The sequence below is a fragment of the Scyliorhinus torazame genome, chromosome X (assembly GCF_047496885.1).
Source record: "Scyliorhinus torazame isolate Kashiwa2021f chromosome X, sScyTor2.1, whole genome shotgun sequence".
Taxonomy (NCBI): Eukaryota; Metazoa; Chordata; class Chondrichthyes; order Carcharhiniformes; family Scyliorhinidae; genus Scyliorhinus; species Scyliorhinus torazame.
In genome coordinates, this window is record NC_092738.1 from 4838189 (window position 1) to 4853593 (window position 15405).

Below are 15405 nucleotides of genomic sequence, written 5' to 3' on the forward strand. Positions count from 1 at the left end.
TGCCAGCGTGCCCTGGCAGCACTGACCACTGTGACCTGGCAGCACTGACCACTGTGCCAGCGTGCCCTGGCAGCACTGACCACTGTGCCAGCGTGCCCTGGCAGCACTGACCACTGTGCCCTGGCAGCACTGACCACTGTGCCAGCGTGCCCTGGCAGCACTGACCACTGTGCCCTGGCAGCACTGACCACTGTGCCAGTGTGCCCTGGCAGCACTGACCACTGTGCCCTGGCAGCACTGACCACTGTGCCAGCGTGCCCTGGCAGCATTGACCACTGTGCCCTGGCAGCACTGACCACTGTGCCAGCGTGCCCTGGCAGCACTGACCACTGTGCCAGCGTGCCCTGGCAGCGCTGACCACTGTGCCCTGGCAGCGCTGAACACTGTGCCCTGGCAGCGCTGACCACTGTGCCCAGGCAGCGCTGACCACTGTGCCCTGGCAGCGCTGACCACTGTGCCCTGGCAGCGCTGACCACTGTGCCCTGGCAGCGCTGAACACTGTGCCCTGGCAGCGCTGACCACTGTGCCCTGGCAGCGCTGACCACTGTGCCCTGGCAGCGCTGAACACTGTGCCCTGGCAGCGCTGACCACTGTGCCCTGGCAGCGCTGAACACTGTGCCCTGGCAGCGCTGAACACTGTGCCCTGGCAGCGCTGAACACTGTGCCCTGGCAGCGCTGACCACTGTGCCCTGGCAGCGCTGAACACTGTGCCCTGGCAGCGCTGACCACTGTGCCCTGGCAGTGCTGACCACTGTGCCCTGGCAGCGCTGAACACTGTGCCCTGGCAGCGCTGAACACTGTGCCCTGGCAGCGCTGACCACTGTGCCCTGGCAGCGCTGAACACTGTGCCCTGGCAGCGCTGAACACTGTGCCCTGGCAGCGCTGAACACTGTGCCCTGGCAGCGCTGACCACTGTGCCCTGGCAGCGCTGAACACTGTGCCCTGGCAGCGCTGACCACTGTGCCCTGGCAGCGCTGACCACTGCCCTGGCAGCGCTGACCACTGTGCCCTGGCAGTGCTGAACACTGTGCCCTGGCAGCGCTGAACACTGTGCCCTGGCAGCGCTGAACACTGTGCCCTGGCAGCGCTGAACACTGTGCCCTGGCAGCGCTGACCACTGTGCCCTGGCAGTGCTGAACACTGTGCCCTGGCAGCGCTGAACACTGTGCCCTGGCAGCGCTGAACACTGTGCCCTGGCAGCGCTGACCACTGTGCCCTGGCAGCGCTGACCACTGCCCTGGCAGCGCTGACCACTGTGCCCTGGCAGCGCTGAACACTGTGCCCTGGCAGTGCTGAACACTGTGCCCTGGCAGCGCTGACCACTGCCCTGGCAGCGCTGAACACTGTGCCCTGGCAGCGCTGACCACTGTGCCCTGGCAGCGCTGACCACTGCCCTGGCAGCGCTGACCACTGTGCCCTGGCAGTGCTGAACACTGTGCCCTGGCAGCGCTGAACACTGTGCCCTGGCAGCGCTGAACACTGTGCCCTGGCAGCGCTGAACACTGTGCCCTGGCAGCGCTGAACACTGTGCCCTGGCAGCGCTGAACACTGTGCCCTGGCAGCGCTGAACACTGTGCCCTGGCAGTGCTGACCACTGTGCCCTGGCAGCGCTGACCACTGCCCTGCCAGCGCTGAACACTGTGCCCTGGCAGCGCTGACCACTGTGCCCTGGCAGCGCTGACCACTGCCCTGGCAGCGCTGACCACTGTGCCCTGGCAGCGCTGAACACTGTGCCCTGGCAGCGCTGACCACTGTGCCCTGGCAGCGCTGACCACTGCCCTGGCAGCGCTGACCACTGTGCCCTGGCAGTGCTGAACACTGTGCCCTGGCAGCGCTGAACACTGTGCCCTGGCAGCGCTGAACACTGTGCCCTGGCAGCGCTGACCACTGTGCCCTGGCAGCGCTGACCACTGCCCTGGCAGCGCTGACCACTGTGCCCTGGCAGCGCTGACCACTGTGCCCTGGCAGCGCTGAACACTGTGCCCTGGCAGCGCTGACCACTGTGCCCTGGCAGCGCTGAACACTGTGCCCTGGCAGCGCTGAACACTGTGCCCTGGCAGCGCTGACCACTGTGCCCTGGCAGCGCTGACCACTGCCCTGGCAGCGCTGACCACTGTGCCCTGGCAGCGCTGAACACTGTGCCCTGGCAGCGCTGACCACTGTGCCCTGGCAGCGCTGACCACTGCCCTGGCAGCGCTGACCACTGTGCCCTGGCAGTGCTGAACACTGTGCCCTGGCAGCGCTGAACACTGTGCCCTGGCAGCGCTGAACACTGTGCCCTGGCAGCGCTGAACACTGTGCCCTGGCAGCGCTGAACACTGTGCCCTGGCAGCGCTGAACACTGTGCCCTGGCAGCGCTGACCACTGTGCCCTGGCAGCGCTGACCACTGCCCTGGCAGCGCTGACCACTGTGCCCTGGCAGTGCTGAACACTGTGCCCTGGCAGCGCTGACCACTGCCCTGGCAGCGCTGACCACTGTGTCACCTCCACCCCCCCCCCCCCCAGCACTGTGTGTGTACCGACGCCATAACTTCTGAGGAGCAATTAGGGATGGACAATAAATGCTCCCACACTAAATAAAACCACAGATTCCCTCAAATAGAATATTCGCGGAGGTTTTCTCATTTCCCACCATGCTTTCAGAAGCCAGTCTGAATAAATATGAACGCCTTCTCCCGCCAAACTGAACATCTGCCTGATCAAGCTTGACAACATATTCACCTCTGACGTTACGCGCACAGCCTGCGTCTGACGTCACGCGCGCAGCTTGCGTCTGACGCGTTTCTTCGAAATCAGCTGTGTGAGCCGGAGCCGCGGCGCTGCCGCTCTTCCCTTCGCGCGCACCCTCCCTCCGCGTGACCCGTCGCTCAGGCCCTCAGCCAATCGCAGCACGCCATTTGGCCCTGACTGACAGGCGCACGGACCAATCGCCTGGCGGAATGTCCTGTCAACATGGGCGCCACCAGAACGCGATGCTAAATGCACACGTGCACCAATAAGGGCTGAGCTGAGGCGGGCAAGCACCAATAGCCGTGCAGAGGGGGCGGGACATCCGCGGGGCTGCCGGTCTTGCGGGGCAGGAGGTGGGCGTCTTCTTGGAATGGCGCCGCTGCTGTTGTCTTTCGCTCGCTGTTGAGATTTGGCGACAGCAAATATGAGATACAATGTAATACAGTAAAAGTAACAAATCAACAGCAACAGCCGCCACAGTAACAATATTTGACAACGGGCTCCCGATAACACAATATAACCTTTACATGTTTTGACGTTGTAAATTTGAACAGAGGACTTCAGGTAAGGCAACAGCTTTCTAAATTAAAGTCTCAACGCTGGTTCCCCACGAAGTTAACTTTCTGCACAATAACTGCATGGTAAATAAACTCCAGTCCCTACAACCCTCCCTATCTCTGTAACCTCCTCCAACCCCCTACCCTCCCTATCTCTGTAACCTCCTCCAGTCCCCTACACCCCTCCCTATCTCTGTAACCTCCTCCAGCCCCTACACCCCTCCCTATCTCTGTAACCTCCTCCAGCCCCCTACACCCCTCCCTATCTCTGTAACCTCCTCCAGCCCCCTACACTCCTCCCTATCTCTGTAACCTCCTCCAGCCCCCTACACCCCTCCCTATCTCTGTAACCTCCTCCAGTCCCCTACACCCCTCCCTATCTCTGTAACCTCCTCCAGCCCCTACACCCCTCCCTATTTCTGTAACCTCCTCCAGTCCCCTACACCCCTCCCTATCTCTGTAACCTCCTCCAGCCCCCTACAACCCTCCCTATCTCTGTAACCTCCTCCAGCCCCCTACACCCCTCCCTATCTCTGTAACCTCCTCCAGTCCCCTACACCCCTCCCCATCTCTGTAACCTCCTCCAGCCCCCGACACTCGCTCCCTATCTCTGTAACCTCCTCCAGTCCCCTACACCCCTCCCTATCTCTGTAACCTCCTCCAGTCCCCTACACCCCTCCCTATCTCTGTAACCTCCTCCAGCCCCTACACCCCTCCCTATCTCTGTAACCTCCTCCAGTCCCCTACACCCCTCCCTATCTCTGTAACCTCCTCCAGTCCCCTACACCCCTCCCTATCTCTGTAACCTCCTCCAGGTCCCCTACAACCCTCCCGATCTCTGTAACCCCCTCGCCGATCTCTGTAACCCCCTCCCGATCTCTGTAACCCCCTCCCCGATCTCTGTAACCCCCTCCCGATCTCTGTAACCCCCTCCCGATCTCTGTAACCCCCTCCCGATCTCTGTAACCCCCCTCCCGATCTCTGTATACCCCTCCCGATCTCTGTAACCCCCTCCCGATCTCTGTAACCCCCTCCCGATCTCTGTAACCCCCTCCCGATCTCTGTAACCCCCTCCCGATCTCTGTAACCCCCCTCCCGATCTCTGTAACCCCCTCCCGATCTCTGTAACCCCCTCCCGATCTCTGTAACCCCCTCCCCGATCTCTGTAACCCCCCTCCCGATCTCTGTAACCCCCTCCCGATCTCTGTAACCCCCTCCCGATCTCTGTAACCCCCTCCCGATCTCTGTAACCCCCTCCCGATCTCTGTAACCCCCTCCCGATCTCTGTAACCCCCTCCCGATCTCTGTAACCCCCTCCCGATCTCTGTAACCCCCTCCCGATCTCTGTAACCCCCTCCCGATCTCTGTAACCCCCTCCCGATCTCTGTAACCCCCTCCCGATCTCTGTAACCCCCTCCCGATCTCTGTAACCCCCCTCCCGATCTCTGTAACCCCCTCCGATCTCTGTAACCCCCTCCCGATCTCTGTAACCCCCTCCCGATCTCTGTCACCCCCTCCCGATCTCTGTCACCCCCTCCCGATCTCTGTCACCCCCTCCCGATCTCTGTCACCCCCTCCCGATCTCTGTCACCCCCTCCCGATCTCTGTCACCCCCCCTCCCGATCTCTGTCACCCCCTCCCGATCTCTGTCACCCCCTCCCGATCTCTGTCACCCCCCTCCCGATCTCTGTCACCCCCTCCCGATCTCTGTCACCCCCTCCCCGATCTCTGTCACCCCCTCCCGATCTCTGTCACCCCCTCCCGATCTCTGTCACCCCTCCCGATCTCTGTCACCCCCTCCCGATCTCTGTCACCCCCTCCCGATCTCTGTCACCCCCTCCCGATCTCTGTCACCCCCTCCCGATCTCTGTCACCCCCTCCCGATCTCTGTCACCCCCTCCGATCTCTGTCACCCCCTCCCGATCTCTGTCACCCCCTCCCGATCTCTGTCACCCCCTCCCGATCTCTGTCCACCCCCTCCCGATCTCTGTCACCCCCCTCCCGATCTCTGTCACCCCCTCCCGATCTCTGTCACCCCCTCCCGATCTCTGTCACCCCCTCCCGATCTCTGTCACCCCCTCCCCGATCTCTGTCACCCCTCCCGATCTCTGTCACCCCCTCCCGATCTCTGTCACCCCCTCCCGATCTCTGTCACCCCCTCCCGATCTCTGTCACCCCCCTCCCGATCTCTGTCACCCCCCTCCCGATCTCTGTCACCCCCTCCCGATCTCTGTCACCCCCTCCCGATCTCTGTCACCCCCTCCCGATCTCTGTCACCCCCTCCCGATCTCTGTCACCCCCTTCTCTGTCACCCCCTCCCGATCTCTGTCACCCCCTCCCGATCTCTGTCACCCCCTCCCGATCTCTGTCACCCCCTCCCGATCTCTGTCACCCCCTCCCGATCTCTGTCACCCCCTCCCGATCTCTGTCACCCCCTCCCGATCTCTGTCACCCCCTCCCGATCTCTGTCACCCCCTCCCGATCTCTGTCACCCCCTCCCGATCTCTGTCACCCCCTCCCGATCTCTGTCACCCCCTCCCGATCTCTGTCACCCCCTCCCGATCTCTGTCACCCCCTCCCGATCTCTGTCACCCCCTCCCGATCTCTGTCACCCCCTCCCGATCTCTGTCACCCCCTCCCGATCTCTGTCACCCCCTCCCGATCTCTGTCACCCCCTCCCGATCTCTGTCACCCCCTCCCGATCTCTGTCACCCCCTCCCGATCTCTGTCACCCCCTCCCGATCTCTGTCACCCCCTCCCGATCTCTGTCACCCCCTCCCGATCTCTGTCACCCCCTCCCGATCTCTGTCACCCCCTCCCGATCTCTGTCACCCCCTCCCGATCTCTGTCACCCCCTCCCGATCTCTGTCACCCCCTCCCGATCTCTGTCACCCCCTCCCGATCTCTGTCACCCCCTCCCGATCTCTGTCACCCCCCTCCCGATCTCTGTCACCCCCTCCCGATCTCTGTCACCCCCTCCCGATCTCTGTCACCCCCTCCCGATCTCTGTCACCCCCCTCCCGATCTCTGTCACCCCCTCCCGATCTCTGTCACCCCCCTCCCGATCTCTGTCACCCCCCTCCCGATCTCTGTCACCCCCTCCCGATCTCTGTCACCCCCTCCCGATCTCTGTCACCCCCTCCCGATCTCTGTCACCCCCTCCCGATCTCTGTCACCCCCTCCCGATCTCTGTCACCCCCTCCCGATCTCTGTCACCCCCCTCCCGACCCCTGTCACCCCCCTCCCGCCCCCTGTCACCCCCCTCCCGCCCCCTGTCACCCCCCTCCCGCCCCCTACACCCCCCTCCCGCCCCCTACACCCCCCTCCCGCCCCCTACACCCCCCTCCCGCCCCCTACACCCCCCTCCCGCCCCCTACACCCCCCTCCCGCCCCCTACACCCCCCTCCCGCCCCCTACACCCCCCTCCCGCCCCCTACACCCCCCTCCCGCCCCCTACACCCCCCTCCCGCCCCCTACACCCCCCTCCCGCCCCCTACACCCCCCTCCCGCCCCCTACACCCCCCTCCCGCCCCCTACACCCCCCTCCCGCCCCCTACACCCCCCTCCCGCCCCCTACACCCCCCTCCCGCCCCCTACACCCCCCTCCCGCCCCCTACACCCCCCTCCCGCCCCCTACACCCCCTCCCGCCCCCTACACCCCCCTCCCGCCCCCTACACCCCCCCTCCCGCCCCCTACACCCCCCTCCCGCCCCCTACACCCCCCTCCCGCCCCCTACACCCCCCTCCCGCCCCCTACACCCCCCTCCCGCCCCCTACACCCCCCTCCCGCCCCCTACACCCCCCTCCCGCCCCCTACACCCCCCTCCCGCCCCCTACACCCCCCTCCCGCCCCCTACACCCCCCTCCCGCCCCCTACACCCCCCTCCCGCCCCCTACACCCCCCTCCCGCCCCCTACACCCCCCTCCCGCCCCCTACACCCCCCTCCCGCCCCCTACACCCCCCTCCCGCCCCCTACACCCCCCTCCCGCCCCCTACACCCCCCTCCCGCCCCCTACACCCCCCTCCCGCCCCCTACACCCCCCTCCCGCCCCCTACACCCCCCTCCCGCCCCCTACACCCCCCTCCCGCCCCCTACACCCCCCTCCCGCCCCCTACACCCCCCTCCCGCCCCCTACACCCCCCTCCCGCCCCCTACACCCCCCTCCCGCCCCCTACACCCCCCTCCCGCCCCCTACACCCCCCTCCCGCCCCCTACACCCCCCTCCCGCCCCCTACACCCCCCTCCCGCCCCCTACACCCCCCTCCCGCCCCCTACACCCCCCTCCCGCCCCCTACACCCCCCTCCCGCCCCCTACACCCCCCTCCCGCCCCCTACACCCCCCTCCCGCCCCCTACACCCCCCTCCCGCCCCCTACACCCCCCTCCCGCCCCCTACACCCCCCTCCCGCCCCCTACACCCCCCTCCCGCCCCCTACACCCCCCTCCCGCCCCCTACACCCCCCTCCCGCCCCCTACACCCCCCTCCCGCCCCCTACACCCCCCTCCCGCCCCCTACACCCCCCTCCCGCCCCCTACACCCCCCTCCCGCCCCCTACACCCCCCTCCCGCCCCCTACACCCCCCTCCCGCCCCCTACACCCCCCTCCCGCCCCCTACACCCCCCTCCCGCCCCCTACACCCCCCTCCCGCCCCCTACACCCCCCTCCCGCCCCCTACACCCCCCTCCCGCCCCCTACACCCCCCTCCCGCCCCCTACACCCCCCTCCCGCCCCCTACACCCCCCCCCTCCCGCCCCCTACACCCCCCTCCCGCCCCCTACACCCCCCTCCCGCCCCCTACACCCCCCTCCCGCCCCCTACACCCCCCTCCCGCCCCCTACACCCCCCTCCCGCCCCCTACACCCCCCTCCCGCCCCCTACACCCCCCTCCCGCCCCCTACACCCCCCTCCCGCCCCCTACACCCCCCTCCCGCCCCCTACACCCCCCTCCCGCCCCCTACACCCCCCTCCCGCCCCCTACACCCCCCTCCCGCCCCCTACACCCCCCTCCCGCCCCCTACACCCCCCTCCCGCCCCCTACACCCCCCTCCCGCCCCCTACACCCCCCTCCCGCCCCCTACACCCCCCTCCCGCCCCCTACACCCCCCTCCCGCCCCCTACACCCCCCTCCCGCCCCCTACACCCCCCTCCCGCCCCCTACACCCCCCTCCCGCCCCCTACACCCCCCTCCCGCCCCCTACACCCCCCTCCCGCCCCCTACACCCCCCTCCCGCCCCCTACACCCCCCTCCCGCCCCCTACACCCCCCTCCCGCCCCCTACACCCCCCTCCCGCCCCCTACACCCCCCTCCCGCCCCCTACACCCCCCTCCCGCCCCCTACACCCCCCTCCCGCCCCCTACACCCCCCTCCCGCCCCCTACACCCCCCTCCCGCCCCCTACACCCCCCTCCCGCCCCCTACACCCCCCTCCCGCCCCCTACACCCCCCTCCCGCCCCCTACACCCCCCTCCCGCCCCCTACACCCCCCTCCCGCCCCCTACACCCCCCTCCCGCCCCCTACACCCCCCTCCCGCCCCCTACACCCCCCTCCCGCCCCCTACACCCCCCTCCCGCCCCCTACACCCCCCTCCCGCCCCCTACACCCCCCTCCCGCCCCCTACACCCCCCTCCCGCCCCCTACACCCCCCTCCCGCCCCCTACACCCCCCTCCCGCCCCCTACACCCCCCTCCCGCCCCCTACACCCCCCTCCCGCCCCTACACCCCCCTCCCGCCCCCTACACCCCCCTCCCGCCCCCTACACCCCCCTCCCGCCCCCTACACCCCCCTCCCGCCCCCTACACCCCCCTCCCGCCCCCTACACCCCCCTCCCGCCCCCTACACCCCCCTCCCGCCCCCTACACCCCCCTCCCGCCCCCTACACCCCCCTCCCGCCCCCTACACCCCCCTCCCGCCCCCTACACCCCCCTCCCGCCCCCTACACCCCCCTCCCGCCCCCTACACCCCCCTCCCGCCCCCTACACCCCCCTCCCGCCCCCTACACCCCCCTCCCGCCCCCTACACCCCCCTCCCGCCCCCTACACCCCCCTCCCGCCCCCTACACCCCCCTCCCGCCCCCTACACCCCCCTCCCGCCCCCTACACCCCCCTCCCGCCCCCTACACCCCCCTCCCGCCCCCTACACCCCCCTCCCGCCCCCTACACCCCCCTCCCGCCCCCTACACCCCTCCTCCCGCCCCCTACACCCTCCTCCCGCCCCCTACACCCTCCTCCCGCCCCCTACACCCTCCTCCCGCCCCCTACACCCTCCTCCCGCCCCCTACACCCTCCTCCCGCCCCCTACACCCTCCTCCCGCCCCCTACACCCTCCTCCCGCCCCCTACACCCTCCTCCCGCCCCCTACACCCTCCTCCCGCCCCCTACACCCTCCTCCCGCCCCCTACACCCTCCTCCCGCCCCCTACACCCTCCTCCCGCCCCCTACACCCTCCTCCCGCCCCCTACACCCTCCTCCCGCCCCCTACACCCTCCTCCCGCCCCCTACACCCTCCTCCCGCCCCCTACACCCTCCTCCCGCCCCCTACACCCTCCTCCCGCCCCCTACACCCTCCTCCCGCCCCCTACACCCTCCTCCCGCCCCCTACACCCTCCTCCCGCCCCCTACACCCTCCTCCCGCCCCCTACACCCTCCTCCCGCCCCCTACACCCTCCTCCCGCCCCCTACACCCTCCTCCCGCCCCCTACACCCTCCTCCCGCCCCCTACACCCTCCTCCCGCCCCCTACACCCTCCTCCCGCCCCCTACACCCTCCTCCCGCCCCCTACACCCTCCTCCCGCCCCCTACACCCTCCTCCCGCCCCCTACACCCTCCTCCCGCCCCCTACACCCTCCTCCCGCCCCCTACACCCTCCTCCCGCCCCCTACACCCTCCTCCCGCCCCCTACACCCTCCTCCCGCCCCCTACACCCTCCTCCCGCCCCCTACACCCTCCTCCCGCCCCCTACACCCTCCTCCCGCCCCCTACACCCTCCTCCCGCCCCCTACACCCTCCTCCCGCCCCCTACACCCTCCTCCCGCCCCCTACACCCTCCTCCCGCCCCCTACACCCTCCTCCCGCCCCCTACACCCTCCTCCCGCCCCCTACACCCTCCTCCCGCCCCCTACACCCTCCTCCCGCCCCCTACACCCTCCTCCCGCCCCCTACACCCTCCTCCCGCCCCCTACACCCTCCTCCCGCCCCCTACACCCTCCTCCCGCCCCCTACACCCTCCTCCCGCCCCCTACACCCTCCTCCCGCCCCCTGACAACCCTCCTCCCGCCCCCTGACAACCCTCCTCCCGCCCCCTGACAACCCTCCTCCCGCCCCCTGACAACCCTCCTCCCGCCCCCTACACCCTCCTCCCGCCCCCCGACAACCCTCCCTGTCTCTGTAACCCTCCTCCCGCCCCCCGACAACCCTCCCTGTCTCTGTAACCCTCCTCCCGCCCCCCGACAACCCTCCCTGTCTCTGTAACCCTCCTCCCGCCCCCCGACAACCCTCCCTGTCTCTGTAACCCTCCTCCCGCCCCCGACAACCCTCCCTGTCTCTGTAACCCTCCTCCCGCCCCCCGACAACCCTCCCTGTCTCTGTAACCCTCCTCCCGCCCCCCGACAACCCTCCCTGTCTCTGTAACCCTCCTCCCGCCCCCCGACAACCCTCCCTGTCTCTGTAACCCTCCTCCCGCCCCCCGACAACCCTCCCTGTCTCTGTAACCCTCCTCCCGCCCCCCCGACAACCCTCCCTGTCTCTGTAACCCTCCTCCCGCCCCCCGACAACCCTCCCTGTCTCTGTAACCCTCCTCCCGCCCCCCGACAACCCTCCCTGTCTCTGTAACCCTCCTCCCGCCCCCCGACAACCCTCCCTGTCTCTGTAACCCTCCTCCCGCCCCCCGACAACCCTCCCTGTCTCTGTAACCCTCCTCCCGCCCCCCGACAACCCTCCCTGTCTCTGTAACCCTCCTCCCGCCCCCCGACAACCCTCCCTGTCTCTGTAACCCTCCTCCCGCCCCCCGACAACCCTCCCTGTCTCTGTAACCCTCCTCCCGCCCCCCGACAACCCTCCCTGTCTCTGTAACCCTCCTCCCGCCCCCCGACAACCCTCCCTGTCTCTGTAACCCTCCTCCCGCCCCCCGACAACCCTCCCTGTCTCTGTAACCCTCCTCCCGCCCCCCGACAACCCTCCCTGTCTCTGTAACCCTCCTCCCGCCCCCCGACAACCCTCCCTGTCTCTGTAACCCTCCTCCCGCCCCCCGACAACCCTCCCTGTCTCTGTAACCCTCCTCCCGCCCCCCGACAACCCTCCCTGTCTCTGTAACCCTCCTCCCGCCCCCCGACAACCCTCCCTGTCTCTGTAACCCTCCTCCCGCCCCCCGACAACCCTCCCTGTCTCTGTAACCCTCCTCCCGCCCCCCGACAACCCTCCCTGTCTCTGTAACCCTCCTCCCGCCCCCCGACAACCCTCCCTGTCTCTGTAACCCTCCTCCCGCCCCCCGACAACCCTCCCTGTCTCTGTAACCCTCCTCCCGCCCCCCGACAACCCTCCCTGTCTCTGTAACCCTCCTCCCGCCCCCCGACAACCCTCCCTGTCTCTGTAACCCTCCTCCCGCCCCCCGACAACCCTCCCTGTCTCTGTAACCCTCCTCCCGCCCCCCGACAACCCTCCCTGTCTCTGTAACCCTCCTCCCGCCCCTCCCTGTCTCTGTAACCCTCCTCCCGCCCCTCCCGATCTCTGTAACCTCCTCCAGCCCCCTACACCCTCCCTATCTCTGTAACCTCCTCCAGTCCCCTACACCCCTCCCTATCTCTGCAACCTCCTCCAGCCCCCTACACCCCTCCCTATCTCTGTATCCTCCTCCAGCTCCCTACACCCCATCCTATCTCTCTAACCTAATCCAGCCCCCTACAACTCTCCCTATCTGTGTAACCTCCTCCAGTCCCTACACCCCTCCCTATATCTGTAACCTCCTTCAGCCCCTACGACCCTCCCCATTTCTGTAACCTCATCCAGCCCCTACACCCCTCCCTATCTCTGTAACCTCCTCCAGCCCCTACACCCTCCCTATCTCTGTAACCTTCTCCAGTCCCCTACACCCCTCCCTATCTCTGCAACCTCCTCCAGTCCCTACACCCCTCCCTATCTCTGTAACCTTCTCCAGTCCCCTCCACATCTCTGTAACCTTCTCCAGTCCCCCTACACCCCTCCCTATCTCTGCAACCTCCTCCAGTCCCTACACCCCTCCCTATCTCTGTAACCTTCTCCAGTCCCCTCCACATCTCTGTAACCTCCTCCAGTCCCTACACCCCTCCCTATCTCTGTAACCTCCTCCAGTCCCCTACAACCCTCCCTATCTCTGTAACCTCCTCCAATCCCCTACAACCCTCCCTATCCATAACCTCCTCCTACCCGCATGGTAGCACAGTGGTTAGCACTGTGGCTTCACAACACCAGGGTCCCAGGTTCGATTCCCAGCTTGGGTCACTGTCAGTGCGGAGTCTGCACGTTCTCCCCGTGTCTGCGTGGGTTTCCTCCGGGTGCTCCGGTTTCCTCCCACAAGTCCCGAAAGACGTGCTGTTAGGTGAATTGGACATTCTGAATTCTCCCTCTGTGACCCGAACAGGTGCCGGAGTGTGGTGACTAGGGGATTTTCACAGTAACTTCATTGCAGTGTTAATGTAAGCCCACTTGTGACACTAATGAAGATTATTATTATTACAACCCTCCCTTTCTCTAACCTCCTCCAAATCTGGCCCCTCGTGCATCCCCATTCTGCCATTGGCAGTGACTTCAGCTGCCTTAACCTCGAGCTCTGCAATTCCCTCCCTCAACCTCTCTGCCTCTTTATCCATTTTCACGATGCTTCTTAGAACAGAGATAGGGAGGGTTGTCTAAGCTTTTTGTCCGCTGACCTAATCGCTCCTTATCTGGCTCGGTGTTGAATTTTGTTGGTGTTCTTTTGAAGTATCCTGGGATGTTTTATGGTGTTGCAGGCAGTGGGTGAGAGTAGAGTGGAACATTGCTGGTCTTCCCTGGGTAATGGTAATGACTCCAGCTGCCTTGTCTGCCAGCTGACTAGACATCATTGGATTGGATTGGATTTGTTTATTGTCACGTGTACCGAGGGACAGTGAAAAGTATTTTTCTGCGAGCAGCTCAACAGATCATTAAGTCCATGGGAAGAAAAGGGAATAAAAGAAAATACATAATAGGGCAACACAAGGTGCACAATGTAACTACAAAAGCACTGGCATCGGATGAAGCATACAGGGTGTAGTGTTACTGAGGTCAGTCCATAAGAGGGTCATTTAGGAGTCTGGCAACAGCGGGGAAGAAGCTGTTTTTGAGTCTGTGTTTCCTGTGTGCCTTCAGTCAGTGCATCATATATTTGCAACCTTTGTGGAATTTTACTGGTTTGCCACATTTTTAAATGTCTCCTCTTGTCACTAAATTCATTACGAATACACTGTCTGTACTCTGTGTAATTAATTTTAAATACAGTGTTTACTTTACTAAGTCGAAAGTGGTTTAACATTCCTCTTGGGTCAGAAGGTGTGGAGTTGGGCTGACATCCAGCAGCATACTCGTCACCTGCTGGGTACCCCAAGCAATTCTTTAGTATTTTAGGGTGTTTAGGGGCTTTGAAGGCGCATTCACTTTGTGAGGTGCCAGACTGTGTCTTAGTCAGTGGAGCATCACAATACTACTTCACGCTCTTCTCCCAGGCAAGAATGGAAAAATGTGAAGGAGAGCTTTTGTAAGATTTTCAATCTGCTGTTTTGTGTTTTAAAAAAAAAAAATCTTCAATTGTGCTTGCAAAATATGTGGTATGAGCAGTGTGCTTTTTGCCATTAAGTTCATGGACCTTGATGCCCTGGGGATCACAACAAAGTAATCTTCAAGTTTAAGCAACAAACTGTCCCTAGTTCAGTGTTCTTCAAACTTTTTTTCCGGCGACCCATTTTTACCAACCGGCCGACCCGCGCGGCCCACGCCGGCCGACCTTCGCGACCCACGCCGGCCGACCCGCGCGGCCCACCATTTTCTCTTACCTTGTTTGCTGCTGACAAAAATGGAGGAAATGGTTTTGGGTCCCTTTGGCCCTCGTACACACTCCTCCAATGGAACCTGGTGGATGAAGATGAAGCCGTCCGGTGTCGGAAAGTATGGAGTCTCCACCTGTCCAAAGTTCTGCATTTTTTTCCTGTAAAATTTTATCAAATAAACCCCTCCGAAATGGCCGCATTTATTTACATGTTTGCAGCCATTTTGAAGGCCCCTTACAGCTGGCGTTATTAACAGCCGGCTGTTGGGCGTAGATTTGCGCGATCGGAATGCCGCTACGGGCGGCTCCGCGCCCCTCGCGCCCCCGAGTTTGACGATGCCTGCCCTAGTTTATGCACCGCAATGTCAACGGTGCTGCTCTCCTCTCCATAAATCGAGACTACAAATTACATGCTGACAGAAGTTGCAACATCTAGATTTTAAAAATAAGCTGCAACAACATTTTTTTTTTTAACTGATGGAAGCTTATTTTGTGCATTTGGATGAGGCACAAGGGATGAAATAGTTTGTGTTTTCCTTGTGCTGACTATTGCTGTACCTTCTGTGCTGCTTTGTCCATCCTGTATGAAGAGGCCTGGTTATTGGCAGGTGGCCCAGCTATTGGGGCGGAGAGAACGTAATAGCCAAGTATGATCCTGTGCTCACTGACTGTCTGGGGCTCTCTTCATACATACCCTGCTTGCTCTGGGTTAATGTCGCTGAGCTCAAATGCATTTTGTGACACATTTTTGCACAACCTCCTGGCCTTGGGTGTTTCTCTTGTGCCTTGTTGCACAATAGTGTGATGGTCTTGGTTTTGAACTTCAATTTGTTCATATAGTGCTGGGTTCTGTTTGGCTTTTGTTGTGACGGTGCATTGCCAGTGCAGAGTCCATTTCTGTCACTTATTGAACTCCTTCCAGACTCCCCTCTTATCTAGTTTAACACACTGTAGTTACACACCAAGCATGTTTTTCAATTTTTAAAAGCAATATCTTGCATTTATTTATTTGAACAGAAATATTTTTCTTTGTATTTATATTTATTCACGGGATGTGGCCGTCACTGACCATGGCAGCATTTAT

At 64.2% G+C, this 15405-nt stretch overlaps 1 protein-coding gene across 4 annotated transcripts in view; it reads left to right on the forward strand.

Annotated features, from left to right (window-relative positions):
• Positions 1-3091: 3091 nt before the first annotated feature.
• Positions 3092-15405, forward strand: part of LOC140405405 (signal transducer and activator of transcription 1-like) — a 134507-nt gene continuing 122193 nt past the window's right edge. For all 4 annotated transcript variants that reach the window (XM_072493768.1, XM_072493767.1, XM_072493769.1 and 1 more), the window contains exon 1: positions 3092-3294. The gene's annotated coding sequence lies outside the window, so the exon portion shown is untranslated. The remainder of the gene's footprint in view (positions 3295-15405) is intronic.